The 15,011-nt window shown below is 43.6% G+C and overlaps 1 protein-coding gene across 6 annotated transcripts in view; it reads left to right on the forward strand.

Annotated features, from left to right (window-relative positions):
- The window catches only part of SEMA5B (semaphorin 5B), a 247,269-nt gene that overhangs the window by 95,362 nt on the left and 136,896 nt on the right, over positions 1 to 15,011 (forward strand). For 2 of the 6 annotated variants that reach the window (XM_072341964.1, XM_072341967.1), the window contains one exon: positions 13,709 to 13,839. The exons of the other annotated variants lie outside the window; for them this stretch is intronic. The gene's annotated coding sequence lies outside the window, so the exon portion shown is untranslated. The remainder of the gene's footprint in view (positions 1 to 13,708; positions 13,840 to 15,011) is intronic. 6 annotated transcript variants of the gene reach the window in all.

The raw sequence follows: 15,011 nt of genomic DNA on the forward strand, positions 1-15,011 counted from the left end.
GAATTCAGGAGCAGGGCTCTTTTCTGGATCTAAGTCTTTCCATTTTGTTATGTCTCTCCTAAGGGAGTGGGATTGATTCCCAATAAAGCAGCTGGTTGATTTTTAAGCTTTCAGCTCCTGCCTGGTTGTCTGGTCTCTTGGTTTTCCGCTTGGTGGGTAGCTCTCCTCCCACGCAGCACGTAGGCAGGGATGGCCACTCCGCTGCACCCCTTCCCTAAGGACATGAAAGCTAATGATGAATCTTGCGTCTCCTTTTCCTTCTGTGAATTTGATTTTTATTCATTTAGTCCCTGTCTGTCAGGACTGGATGAGCGGGAAAGGAAGGGGGAATCACTGAAACTCTTTCATCACAGACCCCGAATGCACTCGGCTCCATTTTCCCTCATTCCCCTGAGTAAATGTAGCACTTCTTCAAGCTGCTACGTTTTCTGTATGCATGGTTTTTTGTTGTTCTTTTTTCCCCCCATCATAGGCTTTTATTCTTCTTGCCTCAGCTCCTTCTTGTGGTGCTGAGAGATCCACAGCCTTGAGGCATTTCCTATTTTAGTGAATACTTTTGGGCAGTATTAAACATCAAAGCATGATCCGGACCAACAGCACAATACATACCTTGATATTTCTCATTTATCCTTGATTAATGCTCACACACTCAAACCAGCCAATTTCTAAGTTAGAACTCTTCTTTTTTTTTTTGGTCTATCTCTGACCAGAGCAAACTCTTCCTTTTATGTAGAGGGGAAAATGTGTTTTCCTTCTGCTTTTCAGAGGCATTCAGTAGCAGTACAGAGGCAGATTTGGAAGCTGGCTGATAACTGTGCTCCTCATACACAGGGCTGAGCAGGATGGAGCCTATTCCCCAGAGCTGCTTGGGTTGTGCAATGCTGGGTGGGATGGTTGTTTGTGAGTGAGGCAAATACCATGCAGAGGAAAAAGTGAGCGTAGCTGTATCTGGTATTCACTGCTATTATTTAATGGTTTTTAGTGTCAGATGCTTTAAGGAAGGTGAAGAGACTGCAATGTGGCTTAAAGGAGATACTCTGATGTATCAGGCTGCTGCCTTGCAGCAGGACAAGGAAGCTGAGGCAGTGGCATGTTGCTTGTGGCTGATGTGAGAAGTGAGTTGTTAGAGGTGGAAGCGCATGTTGCTGCTTTGGCTTGGCCAAGCGCAGTGTCAGAGGAGATCACTGTGAATGGAAGTGTAACAGTGGGAATTCTCCATTGTCATTACATTTAGCCCATACGATCCATACTATCCATACTATCTAGTCCTTTCCTTTAATTGGATAAATTAAGGAAATGATTTGTGCAATTCTGTGGGCAAATATTACAATAATGCATGTCTTAATCTGCTCAGAATTAAAATAGCTTTGTTATTGAGCTCATGGTCTATCATGAAGCAGTGAAGATTTGTGAGCCTCTGAGTTACCGCAGAACCTGAATGAAGAATAGTTGTGCTTTTTTTCCTTGCTACTTAGCTAACCCAATTCTGCTTTTAGCAGAGCAGCTTTTACATGTGTGTGGCTGTGACTTTACTCTTTATCCCTGCACACTTGAGCCAGCAGAGCAATCACTCAGTTTGATCTAATAACAGTGTGGGAGATGGGGGCCACTCAGCTTCCTGTAGTTTCATGACCCACCACCTACTGAACAGGGAAGTCCATGAATTCATACAGATGTCCTGGCTTTAAGACTTCAGCATGTAGGATGTCAGCATCAGTCTGAAATATCTGCCTGGAGCGCATCATGCAAGCACTGCCAGCTCTGACATCACCTATGAGGGAGGCCACTCTGTGTCCATTCTGGCTGGTGGCTCCTGGAGAGGAAACAAGATTTCATTCTGCTGTGCAAAACTTTATTAAAAGAAGCTTTTGCACTCAGCTGGGGTGTTACTTGCTGTCTGGTTCTTCACATGTCTTTGTTCTGCATCAGTAGAGCTGCAGTTTTTTACCACTCTTGGAAGAGAACAGTAGATCTTTCTTTGCTCCACAATTCCATGCTCTTGAATTGCTCTTGGACCTCTGATTTACCCCGATATCCTCTCTTATGCTGAAATCAGACTCTTGGTGTTGCTCATGCACTCTTCCTGCTGTTGAAAATCCTAAGCCATTTTGACATTTCATCTACTGTCTTTAGTCCATTGAACAGAAATAACAGAAGGAAGGTAGAACGATAAAGAAAAACACCAGTGGGAAGCAGGATGAAAACTGATTGATGTGACACAATGCAGTTAAGCAACAGATGTTAAGCACTGCTAAGCGATCATCTTATTATGTTCTTCCAAAGGCTCATCTCCCCCAACCCTCAGACCGAGCAAGATGGGTGCGTGTGTACTGCAAGTTAATGAAAAGTGGAAGCAAAGCATTGGCATGTAGACTTAAAAGGAGCTTTCCAGTTAAACAGTGTGGGATAGATGCCAGTCTGATCTAGTCTATTCCTGCAGTTACATCTAACCTTGCAGCCTTTTAAACAGGGGAAAAAAAATACAGCTCTAAGTGGCTGTGAGGTTTCAATTACATTTGTGCCCTAGAGGGACACAGCGGTGACCTGGTGCTGATGGATTTATGAGTATGTTATCTGACAAGAAGGTGGGTTTAAAAACAATTGGTGCAACTCATGCTTAGCTATTAGGCTAAACTACTTCCTTTGGCTTGGACATCTTTATTTTTTTCCTCTCAGCAGGCTCAGGTAGTCCAGCGTATTCCTACCACTGATAATGAAGATTGTTTTCTTGTTGTTATTCCAGAAATCTAAGTCACAATTAAAGTCATTTGAGACATTCAAAACAGTGCAGTAACATTTAAGCCAGCAGAGTGGTGAGGAGCCTTTTCCTTCAGATGGTGTTTTTAAAAGCTGAGGAGCTTATTTTCTCTGTCTGGTCTGTGCAGGAGAGATTTCGAATGTAGAAGGAAAACTCAGGTTTTTATGGAGGCCTTTATTCAACCCTTTACTCAAGGCATGTTTCACTGATAGATTGTCTAGTCCACATTGTATCTGGGAGAGCTTGGTTTATTTAGCTGGAAGCCGTAGATTATTTTTGAAGGTTATGAATTGCTTTCCTTATTGCTCTGGAGCTTTTTATCCACATTTGGGGCTAATCATTATCAAACAAAGAATTAAATATTGATGGGAAATAATGAAAGCAGCTTAAATGGGCTGAAAAAATATACAGCTGTCGTGAGTGTGAAAGTGTTCAAACTAAATAATAATATTTCAACATTATCTAGAGTGTCACAAACCTACATGTGTACATTCCAGCACAAAGCAACTGCCGTGTGTAACGGCATCAGTCTTACAGATGTATCCACCATTAACCTATGTGTGAAGACTACTAAGCAGTTTTTAATTAACTTATGTCAAACGTTGCATGGCAGTACATCAACAAGAACTTACAAGAAGAACAAATCTTCATTCAACTCAGATCAATATGTGTACATAATTCATTACATCTGTACAGAAATCTCCTACTGAGACACCTTAACTTGGACCGACGAGGCTCTGCAGGCAGCAGGTGTCTATTTTAATAATTATTTCAGAAACAGGGATGAATAGGCATACACCCTCTGATGCTTTTGCACGTTGCAGTGCTTAATGGTACCTATATGTCATCTATCTGTTTGTATTAAGTTGTGTAAGCTCCCTCTGGCAGAGCTAGAAGCTGAACCAGGTGCTCTAGTTGTGTTAGCCCCAGTTAACGTCCTCTGGTATGTTGTAATGGTGTGATGGAAGTGACTGGCACAGGCCTGGGCATTGGATTCATTTGAAGGGGTCTCCTTCTTCAGCAGCAGGGATCCCAGAGTTGGTCAGCCCTGAAATGTGAGGAGCTCCTCCTTCTGAGTTGGTGTGACATGGCAAGACATGGTTGGGCTGTTCAGGAAAAGGCGGTATTGACTGTTCATGTGATACTATCTTTGTATTTCAATAAGAACTCAATTTTGGGGAGAAAAGTTAGGCATTCAGTGCCTAACATATTCAATAGTGCTCTGTCTGGGTTGCTGCCATTTTGTTGTGGCCGTTGGCTTTTTTCTCTAGTGGAGGATGAAGTGGTTGAGTCTGTGACAGCACAGATATCCCTAAACACCACCACCACCCAAGTCCTAGCCACTGGCTGGATGCCGGTACTTGTGAGCCAGGAATCCGATGCCTAAAGCATGTGAGTACAGAGGTCCATGCACAGTTATTTTTGGATGAGAGCTCACCTGCAGTGCTGAAGCAAGAGGAGAGGAAATGTGAAGAAATCGGGGCATCGTGGCAGACAGTTACGTGGGCTTTATCTCCTGGTTGCACAGAAGGTAGTTTGACACAGCCAGCAACTTTCCCTCGTAGCAAAATTTCCTTCTTAGCAGTCAGTGCATGGATCAGTCAGAAACATGACGTCTGCTTTAATAATTGTCCTTATTCCTACTGCCTGTCAGGTGGTCCCTAAGGCACAGGGACAAGAAAGTTTAAATGTGTAAATGTCCAACAGCAAGTGGCTCTTTCAAAACTAACTGTCTTGATAGAGCTGTGCAGTAGCAGAATGTCCAGTCCATTTTCTCTAGCTGTCTCTGCTGCCAACCCTATTAAACAAAACAAACCAGCTTGGGACAAAGGGGAGTAAGTAACTTACCCGTCTCCACAGACCCCATTAGTAGTCTCATGGTGCTAAGTCAGTGCATTATTTACCTTGTGAAGAGGAGGATGTGAAGTTGAGGATTTTCTCTTCATGGTGTGGTGGCTCCTATAAGAAACCTGTGTGACTGCCTGGTTAGTGGCAATAGCTTGTTTTACCCAAGGTATTTGGCAAACAGGGGTTTCATTTTGTGCTTTCCTGTCAGACAGATGGTTTTTGGTTGGAGTAGGGGTGGAAATTCCCCACAGTAGTTGCATGGAGACTTGGCCACATCCGCTGGCATTAATTATAATAATTGTCCGTTGTAATTAGCTGTGTGCCAGAACTGGAGGTACAGCCTCATGTCTCTGCTGACTCCTTTGATTGCTGGGTCCTTGAGCAGTATGCTTTCCCACCACTGGGAAGCAGATTGTTTGGGCTGGAATTAGAGAGTTGTAGGTAGGCAGCAGCTGCTCTTGGGCTTTTTTTATGTGCTGGTTGGATGTGTGAGATCATATTGGGTCTGTTCATTTAGCAGACTGTTCAGTGGAGGAGGAAGAGCAACACGAGCCGCTGTAGTTGGCAGCATCCTGATCTGGGGACAGCATGAAGCGTATCGATGGCTGTAAGTGATCGGTGCCTGTTTCACTGCAGACATAGGAAACAGCTCTGTGTGTACCCACTTCTGCAGAAAGCCCCCTGCTTGTTGTCTCATTGTGTGCTGTATCAGCCCATGCGAGAGGCCCCTGGTTTGACCCGAACTCGGTGTAAGCATTTTCTCAGCAAATACAATGCTACTGAAGTTATGCAGGAATGTTCTGCCTTGTAATTTAAACCATGGGGTTGGCTGCAATGCCAAGACTCTTTTATTTAAATTGCATTTAAATTGTGAGCCTATATACCAAAAGCAGGGTTTTCATCTGAGCCCTACTCACTGATAGCACACTACCCAGTCATACATGCTTCTTTGGTAGGGTCTCATGCTTTCTGCATAAGTATACAGGTAATCTGTAGTATAGATCATTCCTACAAGGATTTAACATCAGTGGGAACAAGGGACACACGGGGAGCCTCTTATGAATCATAGAATGAATAGAATCATGGCTGTGTTTGGAAGGGGCCTCAAAGATCATCTTGTTCCAACCGCTTGCCAAGGGCAGGGTTGTCAGCCACTAAATTAGGCACCAAACCAGGTTGGCCCCATCCAACCTGGTCCTGAACTCCTCAAGGGGCATCTGAAGCCTCTCTGGGCAATCTATGCCAGTGCCTCACCACCTTGTCAGAGAAAAATTTCCCCCAAAACCTAAATATCCCCTCTTTTAGTTTAAAACCATCTCCCTTTGTCCTGTCACCATCTATCCATGTAATAGAAGTGATAACCCCCACTAGGAAGTGTGAATGTTGCAGGTGGGTTACTGTGGCTGAGCTAATACCAACGGCGTGATTAATTTTCCTTTTGAATTTAATCTTTCACATCACATGCGGTCACACCAGGATGCAAAGGGCAGAACCATGCTGCAGTTCCTTCATCAGCGGACACATAGCGTCCTCCACACACACCACAAATTGTGATTCTTGGGCTGAGTTACAAGGGTGCAGATCTGGCTCCTGCAATATTGTTTGGAAATTGGTGTTTCGTGTTCAGGATATGGCATCAACGCAGCATTGAAATGAAATCCAATTTGTGTCAAGCAGCCCTGACAAGGTAGATACAGCAACGGTGTTGTCGTGAGCAAACAGGTAACCAGCGGCACTGAGCTTTGAGATGGGTGTTTTCCAGAGCTGCTCCTGTGCAGTATATTATGAGCCCTGGATGATAACACAATGCGATTCTCAAAGGAGAACAAAGATATTCCACTTTATCTGGAAAAGAAGTGCAAAGTGGCTGTGAAACCTGAACTGTGAAAAGAAATCCATGCTGCTCATGCTCAGCTATCTTTTAGGAACAACAATAAAATCACAGTTTCTTTTACTTTTTGGCTTTGCGTCAAGCCAAGGCTGACACCAGGGATGAATCTGACCCTTTGCTTTGCTCAGCCTGGGGATGTGGGAGCAGAAGGGGGATGTGGGAGCAGAAGGGTACAGCTTACTCTGGCGCCTGACCCGAAACTTGCAGAGAAAGCGAGGAAAATCTGCATTTCCCTCCTGCATCAAGTGCATCAAATGACTTCAGCTCGTGATATTGTATTACATTACTGAAGCTGAACTCTATGGGAGCAGGTGGTCCTGTGATGTTATTTCACCTCCCTAGTCTGTTGGCAAATCTGTCATCTTAATGTCAAGCGAGAATGAATGTTGGTGGCTGCAGACGAGGGGATTTTTGGAAGCACAGAGTTATTGGTGGTAATGGTTGTTAATGCTGGAGGTGGGTTTATCACTTCCTAAACTACAGGGGATTTGGCTGTGTCCAGCCACAGGAGGACTATTTTTGCTTGACTCGAGGAGCAGTGACAGATCAGAGCAGGAAATCCTCACTTGTTGTCCGTCTGCATTCTGCGTAGTCTAAACCTGCTTCAAATTGAAAAGAGAAATTTGAATACAAAGAAAATCCATATCCAGTGTTCTTAGCATTCAGGGGAAAAATAAAAACAAGGGAAAGAGTCTGCATCTCAATCTCATCGTTGTGTTAAAGGAGATGTATTAAATTTGCAGAATGGCTGCAGCAAGTTGTGAATAATGTATGAAAGGGAAAAATTGGTTCCCTGTGCACAGAGAGAATACAAACAGCTGTGCTGGTTGCTGTGTGCTGGTTGCAGACACCCGCATCGCTGGGGATCCATGAAGAAGAGCACAGCAAATCCAGAGTTTGCGAGTTTTCCCCTCCTGCTCTGGCACCAGTCCTTAGAACAGAGTTTAAAATGACTTTTGTTGCTTATAATTAATTTCTGTGCCTTTTCTTTTCTCCTCTATTGGGCAATTGGCCAGTTAGAACGAGGGAGAGGGAACGAGAAACGCACACAAAGAGGCCAAATAAGGGAGTGTGAGGCTAAAAACATTATAGCTAATGTTTGCTGGGTTTTTTAAATTTTATTTTTAAAGCTCATCCTTCTTTTTTCTTTATTTATTTTATTTTTAAATATTGCATTTACTGTTGATCAGAGAGGAATTAATTAGCCTGGCAAAGACCAACGTCTTCTGGTGCTACCAACCAAACCTTGGTTCCTATTACCTCTGCCCACCACTCAAGCAGCTACCCTAACCTGTGCTCATAACACTATTAGAACCGGGTCAAAGACAAGACTTGTGCTTCAGTGCATCACAGGTCAGACGCTAGAAAGTGCTTTGATCTGGATTGCTTCTGGTTAGAAAATGAGACTTGTGCTAAGTGTTGAGGCAGCTTTATGGTGGTTGCTAAGATTTATGGCTGGAAGGACGTTTTACCCTAAAAGGTCACCAGTATTTTTCAGGTTATTCAAACTCTTTTCTTTGGGAGAAGAGGGGAATGATGACAAGCTCATTATTTACTTCGTTTTCATTTGAATTCAGCTTTAAATCCTCCACTCTGAATTCAAACAGATGAGCAAACAGCAAAACACAGCTCGAAGAGCTGTCCCTCATTGCCAGGGGAGCCTTTTGTCTGGTGTGAAGAAGAAAACATAGACGATTAGTCATTTTTATGCTTTCAAAGCATTGGTTGGATGTTGCCAAACTGTTTTTTTTTTGGGGGGGGATGGTTCTTGTCTATTCCAGTTATCTGCCACTCTGGTTTATGATGTTTCTAGGGCAACTGATACCCTGATAGGGAGCTGGCATTCAGCACCTTCTCAGCATCCCTAACGACTCCTTTTCCTTGAGCTCTCACCGATCTCCACTGCTCAATTTCTAGAATCACAACAACGAAGCGTTGCTATTATTTTTGAGCGCAGGTAAATGATTTCTTCTCTTGGATATTGCAAGGTTGACAGTTGGGAAGGCTTCAGCTGTCTCCTCTGTCAAGTTACTTCACAGGCCAGGGGCCTCAGCCAGGAATATTTCTTGTAACTTTCTTGAACTTTGCTGGAGAAACATTAGCTTCACTGTTCTGGAAAAACGTAGCTGGCTCAGCCTGGGAGCTGGGCTTCTCATCTGCAGGACAGAGAGGTGAAGAGAAAGGCAGCGGAAGGAAAGAGATGGGGCTGCAGGGGGGGAGTAACTGCAGACTGCCCATGAAATTGCGGCTGTCAAAGGCTCTGGATCTCAGAAAGCCGATACAGAACAATTTGTATTGGTAGGACCTGGTCTTAGAAGGAGAGGGCTGGTTTCCTGTCTGAGGGCAATGGGAACCTTTGCTCTCCCAGCCCACAGCCTGGGGGGAGATCAGTGAGAAGCTGTGATTGCAGGAGCTCATTGCAGTGTATTTGTTCTGGGGGTCAGGAGCACCATTCACCGTGCTACCTGCAGTAAATAAATAATTGGATTAGTCTGAAATGCCAGATTCTGAGGGATAACGTGTAGACGTGCTATGATAAATATGTTCAATGCGAAAACAGGTTCACTATTCCTAAAACCTTTCCTTGTGAAACACTATCATTTTATTACCCCCTTGTAAGATGTGTGGATGGTGGTAGAGAGCTGCCAGGAGCTGGGCACCGTCGCAACAAGTGGCGTGGATGTAATTCACAGAGACCTTCCCCTGTACATCAATTTTGTGTCCCAGTGGTGTCTGAAAGCTCTTTGACAGCACTTTTAGTACGGGCCTTGTGCATTTGAAAGGCATCTCGCGTGTTGGTGGCAGCTCTTTGGGAAGCAGTGTTCTCCATTGCCCATTGTTACAGCTCTTCCTGCGCTGTGAGCTGTGCAGAGGCCGAGCAGCATTGATCATTCAGATCTGCTCCTGGATTCTAGGCCAAAATGCAACAAAAGGGTTTGCTGGCTCCTCAGCCAGCCAAGGGCAAATGGGCACCGTGCTTTTCACCAGACCTCTCTGTGAGGTGGTAAAGGAGCAAAGGAATGCCAAGTGCAAAGAAGTGATAAAGTTACTTTTAATGCTGGTGCTTACAGCTGGAGCCTGTTGGCTAACAGCAGCTGCCCTGGCCACTACTGCTCCCTGCTTCCTCGACAAGTGGCCGGTGTAAGAATGGCGTGAATAGGGTTTTTATTTATTAGCTGTGCTAATGTGGCACACAGGAGCTGCGTTACACTAGGCACAGTACAAACACATTTATTTAGGCTTGTGTGAAAATTACTAATGAGAAAAGATGGCTGGCCAAAGCTCGAGACGTTCTGACACCTCTGAATAAAACAATGACATCCCAACAGTGTTTAAAGTGATGATTCCAGCAGAAACTCAGCCAGCTGCTTCCAGAAACTCCTACAGCATACCATTAGCCTTCTCTAAATAGTCTATAAAACAGAAGACTTGACAAATGCTAGTAGATGGTCTTTACCCATGAAGTGTTTACAGTCCAGAGCCTCCACGCTTGAGATAAGTGTCTGCTTATGTGATGGTGTCCATTGAGAAGATGATGTTACTTTTCGTCTTTAGAATTGCGCTTATCCCTGGATGGTCAGGATGGTAACCAAAGCAAGAAAGGAAAACTCCTATTTGCTTGAAAAGAATGAAAAGCTGAAGACTTAAAGAGAAAGGACTTGCCTGAGGCCATGTACAAAGTCAGTGGCAGAGTCCAGAATGGAAGCCAGATGTTCCGAGTCTGGGACAATAGGCTTTAACAGGGAATTGTTTTCCTTCAAAGTCTGTTTTCACCTCCCTTTTGATTTATCTTTTGGTTCTCTTTTTATTTTCATTTTTTTTAAAGGATATCTAAAGAATCCCATGGGGAGTTTCAAACGAAGATGATACATAGCAGAATCCAAGCTTTGGGACATTTGCTTGAGTTCTGATTTACTATGAGCAAGAAGGGCTCTCTGATTCTAATTCATAGTCAGGAGCCTCAAAGATTGCGAGAGCCTATAAATATTTGCTTTATTTGCAGCAAAGAGTACAGGAAGTTCTGAGTTAGCCTAATTTCGGCTTCAATATAGGCTATTTATGTACTACCTCCTGGGACCACCTCTGATTACTGAAAGAGTGACCTTATTGGAAACCAACAAGTAGGTCTGCAGTTAATTATAAAGGATTCAGAGCTCACTGCAGAGCCCTAACAAAGGTATTTTTGTAGATGATGTTACGTGTTTTTATTTAACGGCTCAAATTAGGAGAGCTAAAACAGATGGCGTGCTTGTTACTGCTCTCTGAGAACACCTATAGAAAGGCACTGATAATAACCAAGAGGCCAAGACTAATAGGTCAGGAGTAGTGGCAAAGATCAGGCAGTCTGGGCTCACTAATTAACATCTGAAAGCAATAAGGAACTGGTCAGTGGGGTCATGGACAGGTGATGCTGTGCGGAGGGGGAGAAAGGGGATTTTGTTTGTCTTCTGCATTAGGAAGAAGTGGTTTAAACATCTTTGCCTCTTTTTTTTTTTTTTTTTTAACTTTATGGTAATAGCAGCGATCTGATCTGATCTAAATGTGGCCTTTGGAGAAAATCTGCCCTAGGACTTTTCCAGAATAATTTCCTGGAGGAAAGAAGAATCTCTCAGTAAAGTTCAGAGCAACGTCTGAAGTGAGAAATGCAGAAAGCTGACTTACGGGACAGCAAGTTTCTACACGGGAAGATGCTCCTCTGGGGCATTATAGAAAATGATTATACCAGATTTCATTCATCAAGGCAAAGTAAGCTAAATCAGATACAAGGCGAAGCCCTTAGGAGGGGGAGGAACATATTCAATTTAGTGAGGCAACTGCGATAGTAATTAAAGCCCAGATGGAAACCTTTGAATGTGTCTGGCGTCTGCGGAACCGCTGCGTTTTTTCTGTTAACTTGACATTATAAAAGGAGCACCCGAAGAATAAAGAGATGGTGTTTGAAATTTCATCAGTCAAGCGCCGTCCCGAATTTGATTTATTGTAAACAATCTTCAAGAATTGGTTTGGATGTATATGATAGAGGCAAGGGCTTTTCTCAAGTGGTAATTCACAAAGAGAGAAACTGTACATTATTTGTAGATTTGTCTTTGCTGAAATGCAGTCGGGATTAATCGCACCATTTGCCAGCTCTGACTGTGAACCTCTCGTACTTCGGACATATGGATGGAATTTAATTCTGCTGTTATAAACTCTGAGGCAGAGTGCTACGCTGTTTACTTTATGAGAAGATATACTGCAGGATTTCAGTCGAAGAAGAAACAACCCCCAACGTAGACATTAAAACAATTAACGTAAAAAGCAAGATTCAATAGGAGAAATGTCTTCCTACTTCTTTTCCTCTCGTTCAAAAGCCAAGAGCAAATTGTGATCTTGCAAGGATACAGTTTTTAAAGGTTAGAAAACTGTAAGTGCTTATTTGGCATCGCTGTTGAATGAGGGGGCAGGACCTGCCCCTGCTGCCCTGCTGTGTTCATGGGGACCCTGCAGTGTCCTCTGCCTGGGTTCAGGTCAGCGCCAGTCTCTGCTCAGGGCACACAGCTTGGCCCCACATCCTCCTCCAGTGCATGAGAAGCACTTCTTGCTTCTCATACGTATGTGCTGTGGCATTCCTCTTCAGATGTGAACTTTTTTCCCACGTCATCTGTGAACACAAATCTAGGGGTTTTTTTCAAAAGTCTGTTTCTCCCCAGCAGACACGTTTATGGGCAGTTTTGTGATGTGAGATTTGCAGGCAAAACTATTGTTAAGCATGTGTAATTAGCGGCAATATTAATGGTGTTTAATGATACTAACTCCAGGCAGTGGTGTTTTCATTACCTCTGTGCTGATAATGGCTCACATCCTTCTACTAAATCCAGTTGCCAAAATCCTTATGGTGTTTTCCACTTAAAAAAGGATGCCCGTGTGAGCGTATTGCCTTCACATACGCAGCCAGTTTTCATTAGAAGTTGGTTTTTTTTGCGCTTGAGTGCTTCTCTTACAATCTGCATTCTGAAACAGCCACCAAACCTCCAGTTCTTAAAAATACAAAGCTTTCTTTTAATTGAGATTTTTTTTTTTTTTTTTAGGAGCTCTGTGTTCACCCCAGTGATCCCAAGCTAAAGACACGCGGAGAGGAACCCAAAACCTGGGTCTCAAAACTCATTGAGTTAAACCAGATTAAATTAAGTTTCAGATTAATTATTTTGATCTTTGTTTTACCTCCGCTTGTAATATTTGAGGGCACAACAAGGGTGTGTGTGCATGGAAGGCGATTTTTACATGAGACAGATTGGGTCATGGTGGCATTGTGCACCCAATGGCTTTTCCATAAGCTTTTCACTTCCCCTAGAACTTTTCTTAAAGCCAAACAAATTGCAACTAAAGAAAAATCCTTTTTTATTCCCTAAAACCAATATCCTGTTAAGTTTATAAGACCACTGGCTATATTTATGGCCCTTACACCCCCTAAGGGGGACCGGGCTGCTTTTGTCTGCAGCTTCACTGCCGCCGCAGGGGCAAGATCTGAGCCATGCATCAGTGTACGTTGGAGGGGACCTGAGAGATTTATAATGGGAAAATGCTGACAGTTTGGTAATTTATTGCCACGCTAATGGGCGGCACTGTAGTTCCTGACAGCTCCAAGTCTTTGTTCTCTGGAATAGTTGATTTCTAATCCACTCGCTTTGCTGGATTCCCTCCTCTCCCTGATGAATGGGTCTAGGTTGGTGAATCTATACTGCTGGATTTTCCCTTGCTGTTTTTATAGCTTTTCACATAGGCTTCTTGTTCTTGAAATTTGCCAGGTATTTCAGGAACTTTGCAGTTCAAACAAGTTGCATTTTGCTACCGTTATTCTTCTGCTCCTGATCCCGTTGATGTGCACATGGGTGTTCTGATGGCACTGGCATCTCTGGCACATCATTTTGTCCAGGACTGTGTGTGGACACTCAGCATTGCCTATGCCTAACTTATGTGGGGAGAATGCTGTGAATCTGCATAAGAGTCTTACACAAAAAGTGTTTTATCTTGCCGAGTTACTGAGTCAGTTTAGGGTATTCTATTGACAAATGCTTTCAGAGAAATTGTGCATGGTAAATTAATGAAGGCCAGCAGAGGTATTATGGTGGGTGAATGCACATGCCATTAGAGTCAATGGCTGGCTGAAAAAAGTTAACGGTCATTAAGAGACTGTTAAAAAGGCTGGTGGACACAGATTTATTCTGTTGCAGGGCTTGAGCTGGGCAGAGCTCGCTGTGTGCCACCGGGCCCCAGGACAGCTTGGGTTTGTGTTCCCTATCCCTGTGCTGCTGCTTCTGCCCCAGCTGATGGACCACAGCCTGCGAGAGACACCAGTGAGCAGGTAACGCTCTGCACCCCTCGTCTTTACATAGGGAGTGCCTGGGGGTGTGGAATGGCATAGAGCCTCTGCACAAATCCAGTAGGTGTGAAACGGAGCACTAGGCTCCAACTGAAGATTGTCCAACTCTGTGCCATTACTAACAGTTCATCTGGGAATTTGACATGTAGAAAATGCAGGAGATGTGGCATTGTCCGTGGAAGGGTACACGAGAAAAAGGTGGATGTGGCACTGAGTGATGTGGTTTAGTGGGCACAGGTGATGAGTTGATGGATGGACTTAGATGATCTTAGTGGTCTTTTCCAATCTTAAAGATTCTGTGATTCTATTTCCCGGGCACCTGCATAACCTGGGCTGTGTCCTTCTCTGTGAGCACTGTCAATTCTTTTTATCCTACATTATACTTTGAATGCGGTGATTCTGACTGAAATAAAATGCGTGGAGAAAATTAATGATTTGATATCTTCCTGCTGCTGCCAAAGGAAATATAAAAGAGTCTTTGATCTGGGGGTTTTAGAAAAGTGAGCTGGACCAGATACTGATACTTACTTACTGACCTGAGTAAGTGATAAAGCGACTGTGTCGAAGTTTAATTAGTCTTGATCAAGATACGTTTTTAAGATTTAGAACCAGTGGCCTTTTGAAGAAGAAAGGCTTTGGGTTGTCATTTATGCTGCAACGTGTCCTTTTATCATACTTTGTATGTCTCCAGCAGGAACGGGTTTTATTTTAGAGGAAAAGAGAAATGGCTCATTTGATGGAGATTAGCACGGACAAGCTTACTAATGTTTGAAGACAACTTCTCCATCTTACCTTTTTCTCTATTTCATATCCCGCAGAGATTACCTCAGCCTGCCGTTGTTAGTCACTGTTATTTATATAAAGATATGTAATGCGTTTGTGCTTGAGGGGTCGTCTGTAGCGGGGTATGCAATTTCAGAGTGTGGAGACTGGCAGAAATTACGGTGAAGAATTGCTTCCCAGTGACAGCTTCATCCTGCTTGTAATATGTCATTGCGTGTGACTTTCAATTAATCACGCAATAACAAAACATTGCGTCTGGCGACAATGGTGCGCCCATTAATATTGAGAAGTAAGTCTTGGCTTTATGAACACAAATGCTGTCGCGGTCCCCTGCCCACTTGTGCACTTTAATCAGCAAGTCTCAGTGCAGA

This window comes from Excalfactoria chinensis, chromosome 7, assembly GCF_039878825.1.
Source record: "Excalfactoria chinensis isolate bCotChi1 chromosome 7, bCotChi1.hap2, whole genome shotgun sequence".
NCBI classification, from domain to species: domain Eukaryota; kingdom Metazoa; phylum Chordata; class Aves; order Galliformes; family Phasianidae; genus Excalfactoria; species Excalfactoria chinensis.